We start from the raw sequence: 13,528 nt of genomic DNA on the forward strand, positions 1-13,528 counted from the left end.
GTATGATGTAAGATATATGGATACAAAAAGGTTCCCACTAATCAAATTTTTATACGACACAAGGATAGGGCAGATCACAGCACCTAGAGGTCCCACAAAGTAGGTGGATCCTCCAAGGGGTAACCTATACCCAAACAAAAATTGGTCATAATATTGAAGTTTGGCATTACCCCAACTTGTTATTTTCCTTACTCATTAGTTTAAGGCATACATGACAAAGCCACATGCGCTGCATGGTTTCTGGGGTACCTCTTAGTGAAATTGGTGTGACATACTGAAATACTTTCATGAAACTAACACGGATTTGGGCCAACAAACCATTTCCTAATAAAAGAGATATATAGCTATTTAATTTTTGTTTTCCAAACGGAAATTAAATTAATATGTAAGGAAATAAGCACATGCAATATACAAATATAAAGTAACTTGAATTTCCATATAGCCACCCTTAACCTCTAATTGCAGTGTAAATACTAGATGATGTAGGTAAACCTGGGCAGTTTACTAGACTGGAATGTGTAATTACATGTAACAACTGGACTCATTTTACAATGGGAATCAAAAAGGGAAAATATTGTAATAGACATATTAGTCATGTAAAGCTAATAAATTACTAGTCTAAGTTCCAAACATTAGGCACTAACCAAGATTCAGTGAATTCATGGACACACCAACATTGATATATATATATGTAAACCATATATAGTATTGAAATAAACTTTTACTATGCAAATGAATATTCACTATCATATAGATCTCCTGACCAGAACAAACAAAGTTGTAGAAAAATAATACATTATGTTGGAAAATTGTTACATATAATTTATATCTTTTTCTGGCTTGTTCTTGTGTTTTTCCTTTTCTTTCTCTTTGAGAGAAGGAATGTATGTCATTTTATGACTTGATTGTTGTATGTTATAGTTATACGTACAAATCAATTTAAAAAAAGAATAAAAGAGATCCTGGGAATAAAATCAAAGAAAAAGGTAACTTTTCTGTTGAAAAAAATCAGTATGTTAAGCCACGCCTACTCTGTTATTTATGCAAATTATTTAGTTCACATTTAAGAATATTTTACTCTAGAAATTGCTGTCATGTCATTTCAATTCTATTTTTGTAAAAAATTTTGATAGATATTGCAGTAATCATCTACAATGTAAATCAAGGTTTAATAAAACTGATTTTTTGGAAAATGGAATATTAAATTATGATGTCACTTTAACCTTAATGCTTGTCTATTAACCAGGCATATTATTGACATGCAAGGTCCTGTTGTGATTATAGCTCTATTGCTTATTGTTTAACAGCTTTTTCTATTGTAAGAAAAAGCATTTATTTGTTCCAAAAATAGAATAGATATTTTACAATTTTACTTTCCATATCATTTTCTGTACATTGCTTTAATTGCATGGATGTTTCGGTTCAAATAGTTGTCAACTAGATTTGGGCACCTCCCAAATTTTTGTTTCGTATGAATGCATTTGTACGGAAAAAATTGGTTTTGTCAGAAGAGAAATCTGTCCATTTTTCCATTCATTTTCGATGGAAATTCATTCATTCATTAGGCGCGATTTAAATGAACCAGATGAATTTAACATAAAAATCAGTTCCCTCAATACCGAATAGCCTTAAATTAACAAAGTCAAACCATTAATTTCAAATTTCGTACATTGATCACAACATGGCATTGAACAATGTTCTATTTCCCTGATTTTACGCCACAAACTCCTGAAATAACTCCCAAACCGCCAAATGCCCAAACGCTATCAATAGCATGAAAATGTATTGGCACTATTAGTAAACTCCCGAACACTCACTATACGCATTCGTATACATTGCTTTTTGCTTAGTCTCTTGGGCTCATGAATCATCATGCTGCACTGACAGGTTGGAATTGGCAACACAATATCATTTTAAAAAGGAGCAGGAAAGTAGCCAATTAAATAGGCCTATACAAAATTGCTATTCGAAGTATATTTTTTTCTCACATGTCCTAGTATGATGTAAAATATATGGATACAAAAATGTTCCCACTAATCTAATTTTTACACGACACAAGGATAGGGCAGATCACAGCACCTAGAGGTCCCACAAAGTAGGTGGATCCTCCAATGGGTAACCTATACCCAAACAAAAATTGGTCATAATATTGAAGTTAGGCATTACCCCAACTTGTTATTTTCCTTACTCATTAGTTTAAGGCATACATGACAAAGCCACATGCGCTGCATGCTTTCTGGGGTACCTCTTAGTGAAATTGGTGTGACATACTGAAATACTTTCATGAAACTAACACGGATTTGGGCCAACAAACCATTTCCTAATAAAAGAGATATATAACTATTTAATTTTTGTTTTCCAAACGGAAATTAAATTAATATGTAAGGAAATAAGCACATGCAATATACAAATATAAAGTAACTTGAATTTCCATATAGCCACCCTTAACCTCTAGTTGCAGTGTAAATACTAGATGATGTAGGTAAACCTGGGCAGTTTACTAGACTGGAATGTGTAATTACATGTAACAACTGGACTCATTTTACAATGGGAATCAAAAAGGGAAAATATTGTAATAGACATATTAGTCATGTAAAGCTAATAAATTACTAGTCTAAGTTCCAAACATTAGGCACTAACCAAGATTCAGTGAATTCATGGACACACCAACATTGATATATATATATATATGTAAACCATATATAGTATTGAAATAAACTTTTACTATGCAAATGAATATTCAATATCATATAGATCTCCTGACCAGAACAAACAAAGTTGTAGAAAAATAATACATTATGTTGGAAAATTGTTACATATAATTTATATCTTTTTCTGGCTTGTTCTTGTGTTTTTCCTTTTCTTTCTCTTTGAGAGAAGGAATGTATGTCATTTTATGACTTGATTGTTGTATGTTATAGTTATACGTACAAATCAATTTAAAAAAAGAATAAAAGAGATCCTGGGAATAAAATCAAAGAAAAAGGTAACTTTTCTGTTGAAAAAAATCAGTATGTTAAGCCACGCCTACTCTGTTATTTATGCAAATGATTAAGTTCACATTTAAGAATATTTTACTCTAGAAATTGCTGTCATGTCATTTCAATTCTATTTTTGTAAAAAATTTTGATAAATATTGCAGTAATCATCTAACATGTAAATCAAGGTTTAATAAAACTGATTTTTTGGAAAATGGAATATTAAATTATGATGTCACTTTAACCTTAATGCTTGTCTATTAACCAGGCATATTATGGACATGCAAGCTCCTCTTGTGATTATAGCTCTATTGCTTATTGTTTAACAGCTTTTTCTATTGTAAGAAAAAGCCTTTATTTGTTCCAAAAATAGAAGAGATATTTTACAATTTTACTTTCCATATCATTTTCTGTACATTGCTTTAATTGCTTGGATGTTTCAGTTCACATAGTTGTCAACTAGATTTGGGCACCTCCGAAATTTTTGTTTCGTATGAATGCATTTGTACGGAAAAAAATTGGTTTTGTCAGAAGAGAAATCTGTCCATTTTTCCATTCATTTTCGATGGAAATTCATTCATTAGGCGCGATTTAATTGAACCAGATGAATATAACATAAAAATCAGTAACCTCAATACCGAATAGCCTTAAATTAACAAAGTCAAACCATTAATTTCAAATTTCGTACATTGATCCCAACATGGCATTGAACAATGTTCTATTTCCCTGATTTTACGCCACAAACTCCTGAAATAACTCCCAAACCGCCAAATGCCCAAACGCTATCAATCGCATGAAAATGTATTGGCACTATTAGTAAACTCCCGAACACTCACTACACGCATTCGTATGCATTGCTTTTTGCTTAGTCTCTTGGGCTAATCATCATGCTGCACTGACAGGTTGGAATTGGCAACACAATATCATTTTAGAAAGGATCAGGAAAGTAGCCAATTAAATAGGCCTATACAAAATTGCTATTCTAAGTATATTTTTTTCTCACATGTCCTAGTATGATGTAAAATATATGGATACAAAAATGTTCCCACTAATCTAATTTTTACAAGACACAAGGATAGGGCAGATCACAGCACCTAGAGGTCCCACAAAGTAGGTGGATCCTCCAATGGGTAACCTATACCCAAACAAAAATTGGTCATAATATTGAAGTTAGGCATTACCCCAACTTGTTATTTTCCTTACTCATTAGTTTAAGGCATACATGACAAAGCCACATGCGCTGCATGGTTTCTGGGGTACCTCTTAGTGAAATTGGTGTGACATACTGAAATACTTTCATGAAACTAACACGGATTTGGGCCAACAAACCATTTCCTAATAAAAGAGATATATAGCTATTTAATTTTTGTTTTCCAAACGGAAATTAAATTAATATGTAAGGAAATAAGCACATGCAATATACAAATATAAAGTAACTTGAATTTCCATATAGCCACCCTTAACCTCTATTTGCAGTGTAAATACTAGATGATGTAGGTAAACCTGGGCAGTTTACTAGACTGGAATGTGTAATTACATGTAACAACTGGACTCATTTTACAATGGGAATCAAAAAGGGAAAATATTGTAATAGACATATTAGTCATGTAAAGCTAATAAATTACTAGTCTAAGTTCCAAACATTAGGCACTAACCAAGATTCAGTGAATTCATGGACACACCAACATTGATATATATATATATGTAAACCATATATAGTATTGAAATAAACTTTTACTATGCAAATGAATATTCAATATCATATAGATCTCCTGACCAGAACAAACAAAGTTGTAGAAAAATAATACATTATGTTGGAAAATTGTTACATATAATTTATATCTTTTTCTGGCTTGTTCTTGTGTTTTTCCTTTTCTTTCTCTTTGAGAGAAGGAATGTATGTCATTTTATGACTTGATTGTTGTATGTTATAGTTATACGTACAAATCAATTAAAAAAAAGAATAAAAGAGATCCTGGGAATAAAATCAAAGAAAAAGGTAACTTTTCTGTTGAAAAAAATCAGTATGTTAAGCCACGCCTACTCTGTTATTTATGCAAATGATTAAGTTCACATTTAAGAATATTTTACTCTAGAAATTGCTGTCATGTCATTTCAATTCTATTTTTGTAAAAAATTTTGATAAATATTGCAGTAATCATCTAACATGTAAATCATGGTTTAATAAAACTGATTTTTTGGAAAATGGAATATTAAATTATGATGTCACTTTAACCTTAATGCTTGTCTATTAACCAGGCATATTATGGACATGCAAGCTCCTGTTGTGATTATAGCTCTATTGCTTATTGTTTAACAGCTTTTTCTATTGTAAGAAAAAGCCTTTATTTGTTCCAAAAATAGAAGAGATATTTTACAATTTTACTTTCCATATCTTTTTCTGTACATTGCTTTAATTGCTTGGATGTTTCAGTTCACATAGTTGTCAACTAGATTTGGGCACCTCCGAAATTTTTGTTTCGTATGAATGCATTTGTACGGAAAAAAATTGGTTTTGTCAGAAGAGAAATCTGTCCATTTTTCCATTCATTTTCGATGGAAATTCATTCATTAGGCGCGATTTAATTGAACCAGATGAATATAACATAAAAATCAGTAACCTCAATACCGAATAGCCTTAAATTAACAAAGTCAAACCATTAATTTCAAATTTCGTACATTGATCACAACATGGCATTGAACAATGTTCTATTTCCCTGATTTTACGCCACAAACTCCTGAAATAACTCCCAAACCGCCAAATGCCCAAACGCTATCAATCGCATGAAAATGTATTGGCACTATTAGTAAACTCCCGAACACTCACTACACGCATTCGTATGCATTGCTTTTTGCTTAGTCTCTTGGGCTCATGAATCATCATGCTGCACTGACAGGTTGGAATTGGCAACACAATATCATTTTAGAAAGGAGTAGGAAAGTAGCCAATTAAATAGGCCTATACAAAATTGCTATTTTAAGTATATATTTTTTTCTCACATGTCCTAGTATGATGTAAAATATATGGATACAAAAAGGTTCCCACTAATCTAATTTTTACACGACACAAGGATAGGGCAGATCACAGCACCTAAACGTCCCACAAAGTAGGTGGATCCTCCAAAGGGTAACCTATACCCAAACAAAAATTGGTCATAATATTGAAGTTAGGCATTACCCCAACTTGTTATTTTCCTTACTCATTAGTTTAAGGCATACATGACAAAGCCACATGCGCTGCATGGTTTCTGGGGTACCTCTTAGTGAAATTGGTGTGACATACTGAAATACTTTCATGAAACTAACACGGATTTGGGCCAACAAACCATTTCCTAATAAAAGAGATATATAGCTATTTAATTTTTGTTTTCCAAACGGAAATTAAATTAATATGTAAGGAAATAGGCACATGCAATATACAAATATAAAGTAACTTGAATTTCCATATAGCCACCCTTAACCTCTAATTGCAGTGTAAATACTAGATGATGTAGGTAAACCTGGGCAGTTTACTAGACTGGAATGTGTAATTACATGTAACAACTGGACTCATTTTACAATGGGAATCAAAAAGGGAAAATATTGTAATAGACATACTAGTCATGTAAAGCTAATAAATTACTAGTCTAAGTTCCAAACATTAGGCACTAACCAAGATTCAGTGAATTCATGGACACACCAACATTGATATATAAATGTAAACCATATATAGTATTGAAATAAACTTTTACTATGCAAATGAATATTCAATATCATATAGATCTCCTGACCAGAACAAACAAAGTTGTAGAAAAATAATACATTATGTTGGAAAATTGTTACATATAATTTATATCTTTTTCTGGCTTGTTCTTGTGTTTTTCCTTTTCTTTCTCTTTGAGAGAAGGAATGTATGTCATTTTATGACTTGATTGTTGTATGTTATAGTTATACGTACAAATCAATTTAAAAAAAGAATAAAAGAGATCCTGGGAATAAAATCAAAGAAAAAGGTAACTTTTCTGTTTAAAAAAATCAGTATGTTAAGCCACGCCTACTCTGTTATTTATGCAAATGATTAAGTTCACATTTAAGAATATTTTACTCTAGAAATTGCTGTCATGTCATTTCAATTCTATTTTTGTAAAAAATTTTGATAGATATTGCAGTAATCATCTACAATGTAAATCAAGGTTTAATAAAACTGATTTTTTGGAAAATGGAATATTAAATTATGATGTCACTTTAACCTTAATGCTTGTCTATTAACCAGGCATATTATTGACATGCAAGGTCCTGTTGTGATTATAGCTTCATTGCTTATTGTTTAACAGCTTTTTCTATTGTAAGAAAAAGCATTTATTTGTTCCAAAAATAGAATAGATATTTTACAATTTTACTTTCCATATCATTTTCTGTACATTGCTTTAATTGCATGGATGTTTCAGTTCACATAGTTGTCAACTAGATTTGGGCACCTCCGAAATTTTTGTTTCGTATGAATGCATTTGTACGGAAAAAATTGGTTTTGTCAGAAGAGAAATCTGTCCATTTTTCCATTCATTTTCGATGGAAATTCATTCATTCATTAGGCGCGATTTAATTGAACCAGATGAATTTAACATAAAAATCAGTTCCCTCAATACCGAATAGCCTTAAATTAACAAAGTCAAACCATTAATTTCAAATTTCGTACATTGATCACAACATGGCATTGAACAATGTTCTATTTCCCTGATTTTACGCCACAAACTCCTGAAATAACTCCCAAACCGCCAAATGCCCAAACGCTATCAATAGCATGAAAATGTATTGGCACTATTAGTAAACTCCCGAACACTCACTATACGCATTCGTATACATTGGTTTTTGCTTAGTCTCTTGGGCTCATGAATCATCATGCTGCACTGACAGGTTGGAATTGGCAAAACAATATCATTTTAGAAAGGAGCAGGAAAGTAGCCAATTAAATAGGCCTATACAAAATTGCTATTCTAAGTATATTTTTTTCTCACATGTCCTAGTATGATGTAAAATATATGGATACAAAAATGTTCCCACTAATCTAATTTTTACACAACACAAGAATAGGGCAGATCACAGCACCTAGAGGTCCCACAAAGTAGGTGGATCATCCAATGGGTAACCTATACCCAAACAAAAATTGGTCATAATATTGAAGTTAGGCATTACCCCAACTTGTTATTTTCCTTACTCATTAGTTTAAGGCATACATGACAAAGCCACATGCGCTGCATGGTTTCTGGGGTACCTCTTAGTGAAATTGGTGTGACATACTGAAATACTTTCATGAAACTAACACGGATTTGGGCCAACAAACCATTTCCTAATAAAAGAGATATATAGCTATTTAATTTTTGTTTTCCAAACGGAAATTAAATTAATATGTAAGGAAATAAGCACATGCAATATACAAATATAAAGTAACTTGAATTTCCATATAGCCACCCTTAACCTCTAATTGCAGTGTAAATACTAGATGATGTAGGTAAACCTGGGCAGTTTACTAGACTGGAATGTGTAATTACATGTAACAACTGGACTCATTTTACAATGGGAATCAAAAAGGGAAAATATTGTAATAGACATATTAGTCATGTAAAGCTAATAAATTACTAGTCTAAGTTCCAAACATTAGGCACTAACCAAGATTCAGTGAATTCATGGACACACCAACATTGATATATATATATGTAAACCATATATAGTATTGAAATAAACTTTTACTATGCAAATGAATATTCACTATCATATAGATCTCCTGACCAGAACAAACAAAGTTGTAGAAAAATAATACATTATGTTGGAAAATTGTTACATATAATTTATATCTTTTTCTGGCTTGTTCTTGTGTTTTTCCTTTTCTTTCTCTTTGAGAGAAGGAATGTATGTCATTTTATGACTTGATTGTTGTATGTTATAGTTATACGTACAAATCAATTTAAAAAAAGAATAAAAGAGATCCTGGGAATAAAATCAAAGAAAAAGGTAACTTTTCTGTTGAAAAAAAATCAGTATGTTAAGCCACGCCTACTCTGTTATTTATGCAAATGATTAAGTTCACATTTAAGAATATTTTACTCTAGAAATTGCTGTCATGTCATTTCAATTCTATTTTTGTAAAAATTTTTGATAAATATTGCAGTAATCATCTAACATGTAAATCAAGGTTTAATAAAACTGAATTTTTTTTCAAAATGGAATATTAAATTATGATGTCACTTTAACCTTAATGCTTGTCTATTAACCAGGCATATTATGGACATGCAAGCTCCTGTTGTGATTATAGCTCTATTGCTTATTGTTTAACCCCTTCAGGACCGGACTGTTTTTGCGATGTTTGTACGTTAAGGACCAGAGCTATTTTAACACTTTTGTGGTGTTTGTGTTTAGCTGTAATTTTCCGCTCTCTCATTTACTGTTCCCATACAAGTTATATATTGTTTTTTTCAGGACAAGAAGGGCTTTCTTTACATACCATTATTTGTATCATTTCATATCATTTACTTTAAAAAAAATAGTAAAATATGGTGAAAAAAAACCAAAAAAACGTGTTTTTTGACTTCTACTTAAAAAATATTTTACTGATCTACAAAATCGAATGAAACAAACTGCTAAATAGATTAAACATTTTGTCCTTAGTTTAAAAACACCAAATATTTACGTGTTTTTTTGCTTTTATTTGCAAGTTATAGGGCTATAAGTACAAGTAGGAACTTGCGGTTTCAAAATTTAAATTTTTCAAATGTATCAATAGTGACATTGTAACACTGTTATGTCATAAATCTCCAAAAAACACCCCACATGTATATATTTTTCTTAAACTAGATAACCCAGGGTATTCATCTAAGAATATTTTGATACTTTCTATGCAGCCATTTTACCATAAACCTTTGTCAAACTTTGCATAGGTAGTTTATTTTTTTTATTTTTTTCACATAAATTGCAATTCAGGTATAAATTCACAGATTTTGTTAGGTGTCACTACCAAACAACACCCCAATATGTGTTCAGCAACATCTCCCGAGTACAGGGATACCCCCCATGTATAGGTGTATTGGGTTGCTTGGGGGCTAAAAGGCCACATTTTGCAGGTGCGCTTATCAGTTTCCCAGCTCGGAATTTTGACATGTAGTCAACCTGCATGCATGTCCTATTTGGGACATTTTTGAAGCCGGCCAATGTATTTTACCCCCATCAAACCATATATTTTTGAAAAGTAGACACCCTAGGGTATTTCACATGGTGGGATTTTTACACTTTCCATGCACTAATTCTACCACCAGGCTTTGTCAAACATTGAGTTAGTAATTTTTTTTCTGTTTTTTTCACACACATTGTACTTTAGGCATGAATTAACAGATCCTGTTATGTGTCACTGACAAACAACACCCCAATATGTGTTCAGCAACATCTCCCGAGTACAGGGATACCCCCCATGTATAGGTGTTTTGGGTTGTTTGGGGGCTAAAAGGCCACATTTTGCAGGTGCGCATATCAGTTTCCCAGCTCGGAATTTTGACATGTAGTCAACCTGCATGCATGTCCTATTTGGGACATTTTTGAAGCCGGCCAATGTATTTTACCCCCATCAAACCATATATTTTTGAAAAGTAGACACCCTAGGGTATTTCACATGGTGGAATTTTTACACTTTCCATGCACTAATTCTACCACCAGGCTTTGTCAAACATTGAGTTAGTAATTTTTTTTCTGTTTTTTTCACACACATTGTACTTTAGGCATGAATTAACAGATCCTGTTATGTGTCACTGACAAACAACACCCCAATATGTGTTCAGCAACATCTCCCGAGTACAGGGATACCCCCCATGTATAGGTGTTTTGGGTTGTTTGGGGGCTAAAAGGCCACATTTTGCAGGTGCGCATATCAGTTCCCCAGCTCGGAATTTTGACATGTAGTCAACCTGCATGCATGTCCTATTTGGGACATTTTTGAAGCCGGCCAATGTATTTTACCCCCATCAAACCATATATTTTTGAAAAGTAGACACCCTAGGGTATTTCACATGGTGGAATTTTTACACTTTCCATGCACTAATTCTACCACCAGGCTTTGTCAAACATTGAGTTAGTAATTTTTTTTCTGTTTTTTTCACACACATTGTACTTTAGGCATGAATTAACAGATCCTGTTATGTGTCACTGCCAAACAACACCCCAATATGTGTTTAGCAACATCTCCCGAGTACAGGGATACCCCCCATGTATAGGTGTTTTGGGTTGTTTGGGGGCTAAAAGGCCACATTTTGCAGGTGCGCATATCAGTTTCCCAGCTCGGAATTTTGACATGTAGTCAACCTGCATGCATGTCCTATTTGGGACATTTTTGAAGCCGGCCAATGTATTTTACCCCCATCAAACCATATATTTTTGAAAAGTAGACACCCTAGGGTATTTCACATGGTGGGATTTTTACACTTTCCATGCACTAATTCTACCACCAGGCTTTGTCAAACATTGAGTTAGTAATTTTTTTTCTGTTTTTTCACACACATTGTACTTTAGGCATGAATTAACAGATCCTGTTATGTGTCACTGCCAAACAACACCCCAATATGTGTTCAGTAACATCTCCCGAGTACAGGGATACCCCCCATGTATAGGTGTTTTGGGTTGTTTGGGGGCTAAAAGGCCACATTTTGCAGGTGCGCATATCAGTTTCCCAGCTCGGAATTTTGACATGTAGTCAACCTGCATGCATGTCCTATTTGGGACATTTTTGAAGCCGGCCAATGTATTTTACCCCCATCAAACCATATATTTTTGAAAAGTAGACACCCTAGGGTATTTCACATGGTGGAATTTTTACACTTTCCATGCACTAATTCTACCACCAGGCTTTGTCAAACATTGAGTTAGTAATTTTCTTTCTGTTTTTTTCACACACATTGTACTTTAGGCATGAATTAACAGATCCTGTTATGTGTCACTGCCAAACAGCACCCCAATATGTGTTCAGCAACATCTCCCGAGTACAGGGATACCCCCCATGTATAGGTGTTTTGGGTTGTTTGGGGGCTAAAAGGCCACATTTTGCAGGTGCGCATATCAGTTCCCCAGCTCGGAATTTTGACATGTAGTCAACCTGCATGCATGTCCTATTTGGGACATTTTTGAAGCCGGCCAATGTATTTTACCCCCATCAAACCATATATTTTTGAAAAGTAGACACCCTAGGGTATTTCACATGGTGGAATTTTTACACTTTCCATGCACTAATTCTACCACCAGGCTTTGTCAAACATTGAGTTAGTAATTTTTTTTCTGTTTTTTTCACACACATTGTACTTTAGGCATGAATTAACAGATCCTGTTATGTGTCACTGCCAAACAACACCCCAATATGTGTTTAGCAACATCTCCCGAGTACAGGGATACCCCCCATGTATAGGTGTTTTGGGTTGTTTGGGGGCTAAAAGGCCACATTTTGCAGGTGCGCATATCAGTTTCCCAGCTCGGAATTTTGACATGTAGTCAACCTGCATGCATGTCCTATTTGGGACATTTTTGAAGCCGGCCAATGTATTTTACCCCCATCAAACCATATATTTTTGAAAAGTAGACACCCTAGGGTATTTCACATGGTGGGATTTTTACACTTTCCATGCACTAATTCTACCACCAGGCTTTGTCAAACATTGAGTTAGTAATTTTTTTTCTGTTTTTTCACACACATTGTACTTTAGGCATGAATTAACAGATCCTGTTATGTGTCACTGCCAAACAACACCCCAATATGTGTTCAGTAACATCTCCCGAGTACAGGGATACCCCCCATGTATAGGTGTTTTGGGTTGTTTGGGGGCTAAAAGGCCACATTTTGCAGGTGCGCATATCAGTTTCCCAGCTCGGAATTTTGACATGTAGTCAACCTGCATGCATGTCCTATTTGGGACATTTTTGAAGCCGGCCAATGTATTTTACCCCCATCAAACCATATATTTTTGAAAAGTAGACACCCTAGGGTATTTCACATGGTGGAATTTTTACACTTTCCATGCACTAATTCTACCACCAGGCTTTGTCAAACATTGAGTTAGTAATTTTCTTTCTGTTTTTTTCACACACATTGTACTTTAGGCATGAATTAACAGATCCTGTTATGTGTCACTGCCAAACAGCACCCCAATATGTGTTCAGCAACATCTCCCGAGTACAGGGATACCCCCCATGTATAGGTGTTTTGGGTTGTTTGGGGGCTAAAAGGCCACATTTTGCAGGTGCGCATATCAGTTCCCCAGCTCGGAATTTTGACATGTAGTCAACCTGCATGCATGTCCTATTTGGGACATTTTTGAAGCCGGCCAATGTATTTTACCCCCATCAAACCATATATTTTTGAAAAGTAGACACCCTAGGGTATTTCACATGGTGGAATTTTTACACTTTCCATGCACTAATTCTACCACCAGGCTTTGTCAAACATTGAGTTAGTAATTTTTTTTCTGTTTTTTTCACACACATTGTACTTTAGGCATGAATTAACAGATCCTGTTATGTGTCACTGCCAAACAACACCCCAATAT

General features: G+C 33.8%; 5 non-coding genes across 5 annotated transcripts; all 5 read right to left on the reverse strand.

The window, feature by feature from the left end:
- Window positions 1-66: 66 nt before the first annotated feature.
- Window positions 67-209, reverse strand: LOC134591646 (U12 minor spliceosomal RNA). The gene has a single exon (XR_010088390.1). It is a non-coding gene; the product is annotated as a U12 minor spliceosomal RNA (small nuclear RNA).
- A 1,853-nt stretch (window positions 210-2,062) lies between these two features.
- Window positions 2,063-2,205, reverse strand: LOC134591726 (U12 minor spliceosomal RNA). Its single transcript, XR_010088457.1, has one exon. It is a non-coding gene; the product is annotated as a U12 minor spliceosomal RNA (small nuclear RNA).
- Window positions 2,206-4,055: 1,850 nt separating this feature from the next.
- Window positions 4,056-4,198, reverse strand: LOC134591727 (U12 minor spliceosomal RNA). Its single transcript, XR_010088458.1, has one exon. It is a non-coding gene; the product is annotated as a U12 minor spliceosomal RNA (small nuclear RNA).
- A 1,854-nt stretch (window positions 4,199-6,052) lies between these two features.
- LOC134591798 (U12 minor spliceosomal RNA) lies at window positions 6,053-6,195 on the reverse strand. The gene has a single exon (XR_010088521.1). It is a non-coding gene; the product is annotated as a U12 minor spliceosomal RNA (small nuclear RNA).
- A 1,851-nt stretch (window positions 6,196-8,046) lies between these two features.
- LOC134591820 (U12 minor spliceosomal RNA) lies at window positions 8,047-8,189 on the reverse strand. The gene has a single exon (XR_010088538.1). It is a non-coding gene; the product is annotated as a U12 minor spliceosomal RNA (small nuclear RNA).
- Between the last annotated feature and the right edge of the window lie 5,339 nt (window positions 8,190-13,528).

This window comes from Pelobates fuscus, chromosome 2, assembly GCF_036172605.1.
Source record: "Pelobates fuscus isolate aPelFus1 chromosome 2, aPelFus1.pri, whole genome shotgun sequence".
NCBI lineage: Eukaryota > Metazoa > Chordata > Amphibia > Anura > Pelobatidae > Pelobates > Pelobates fuscus.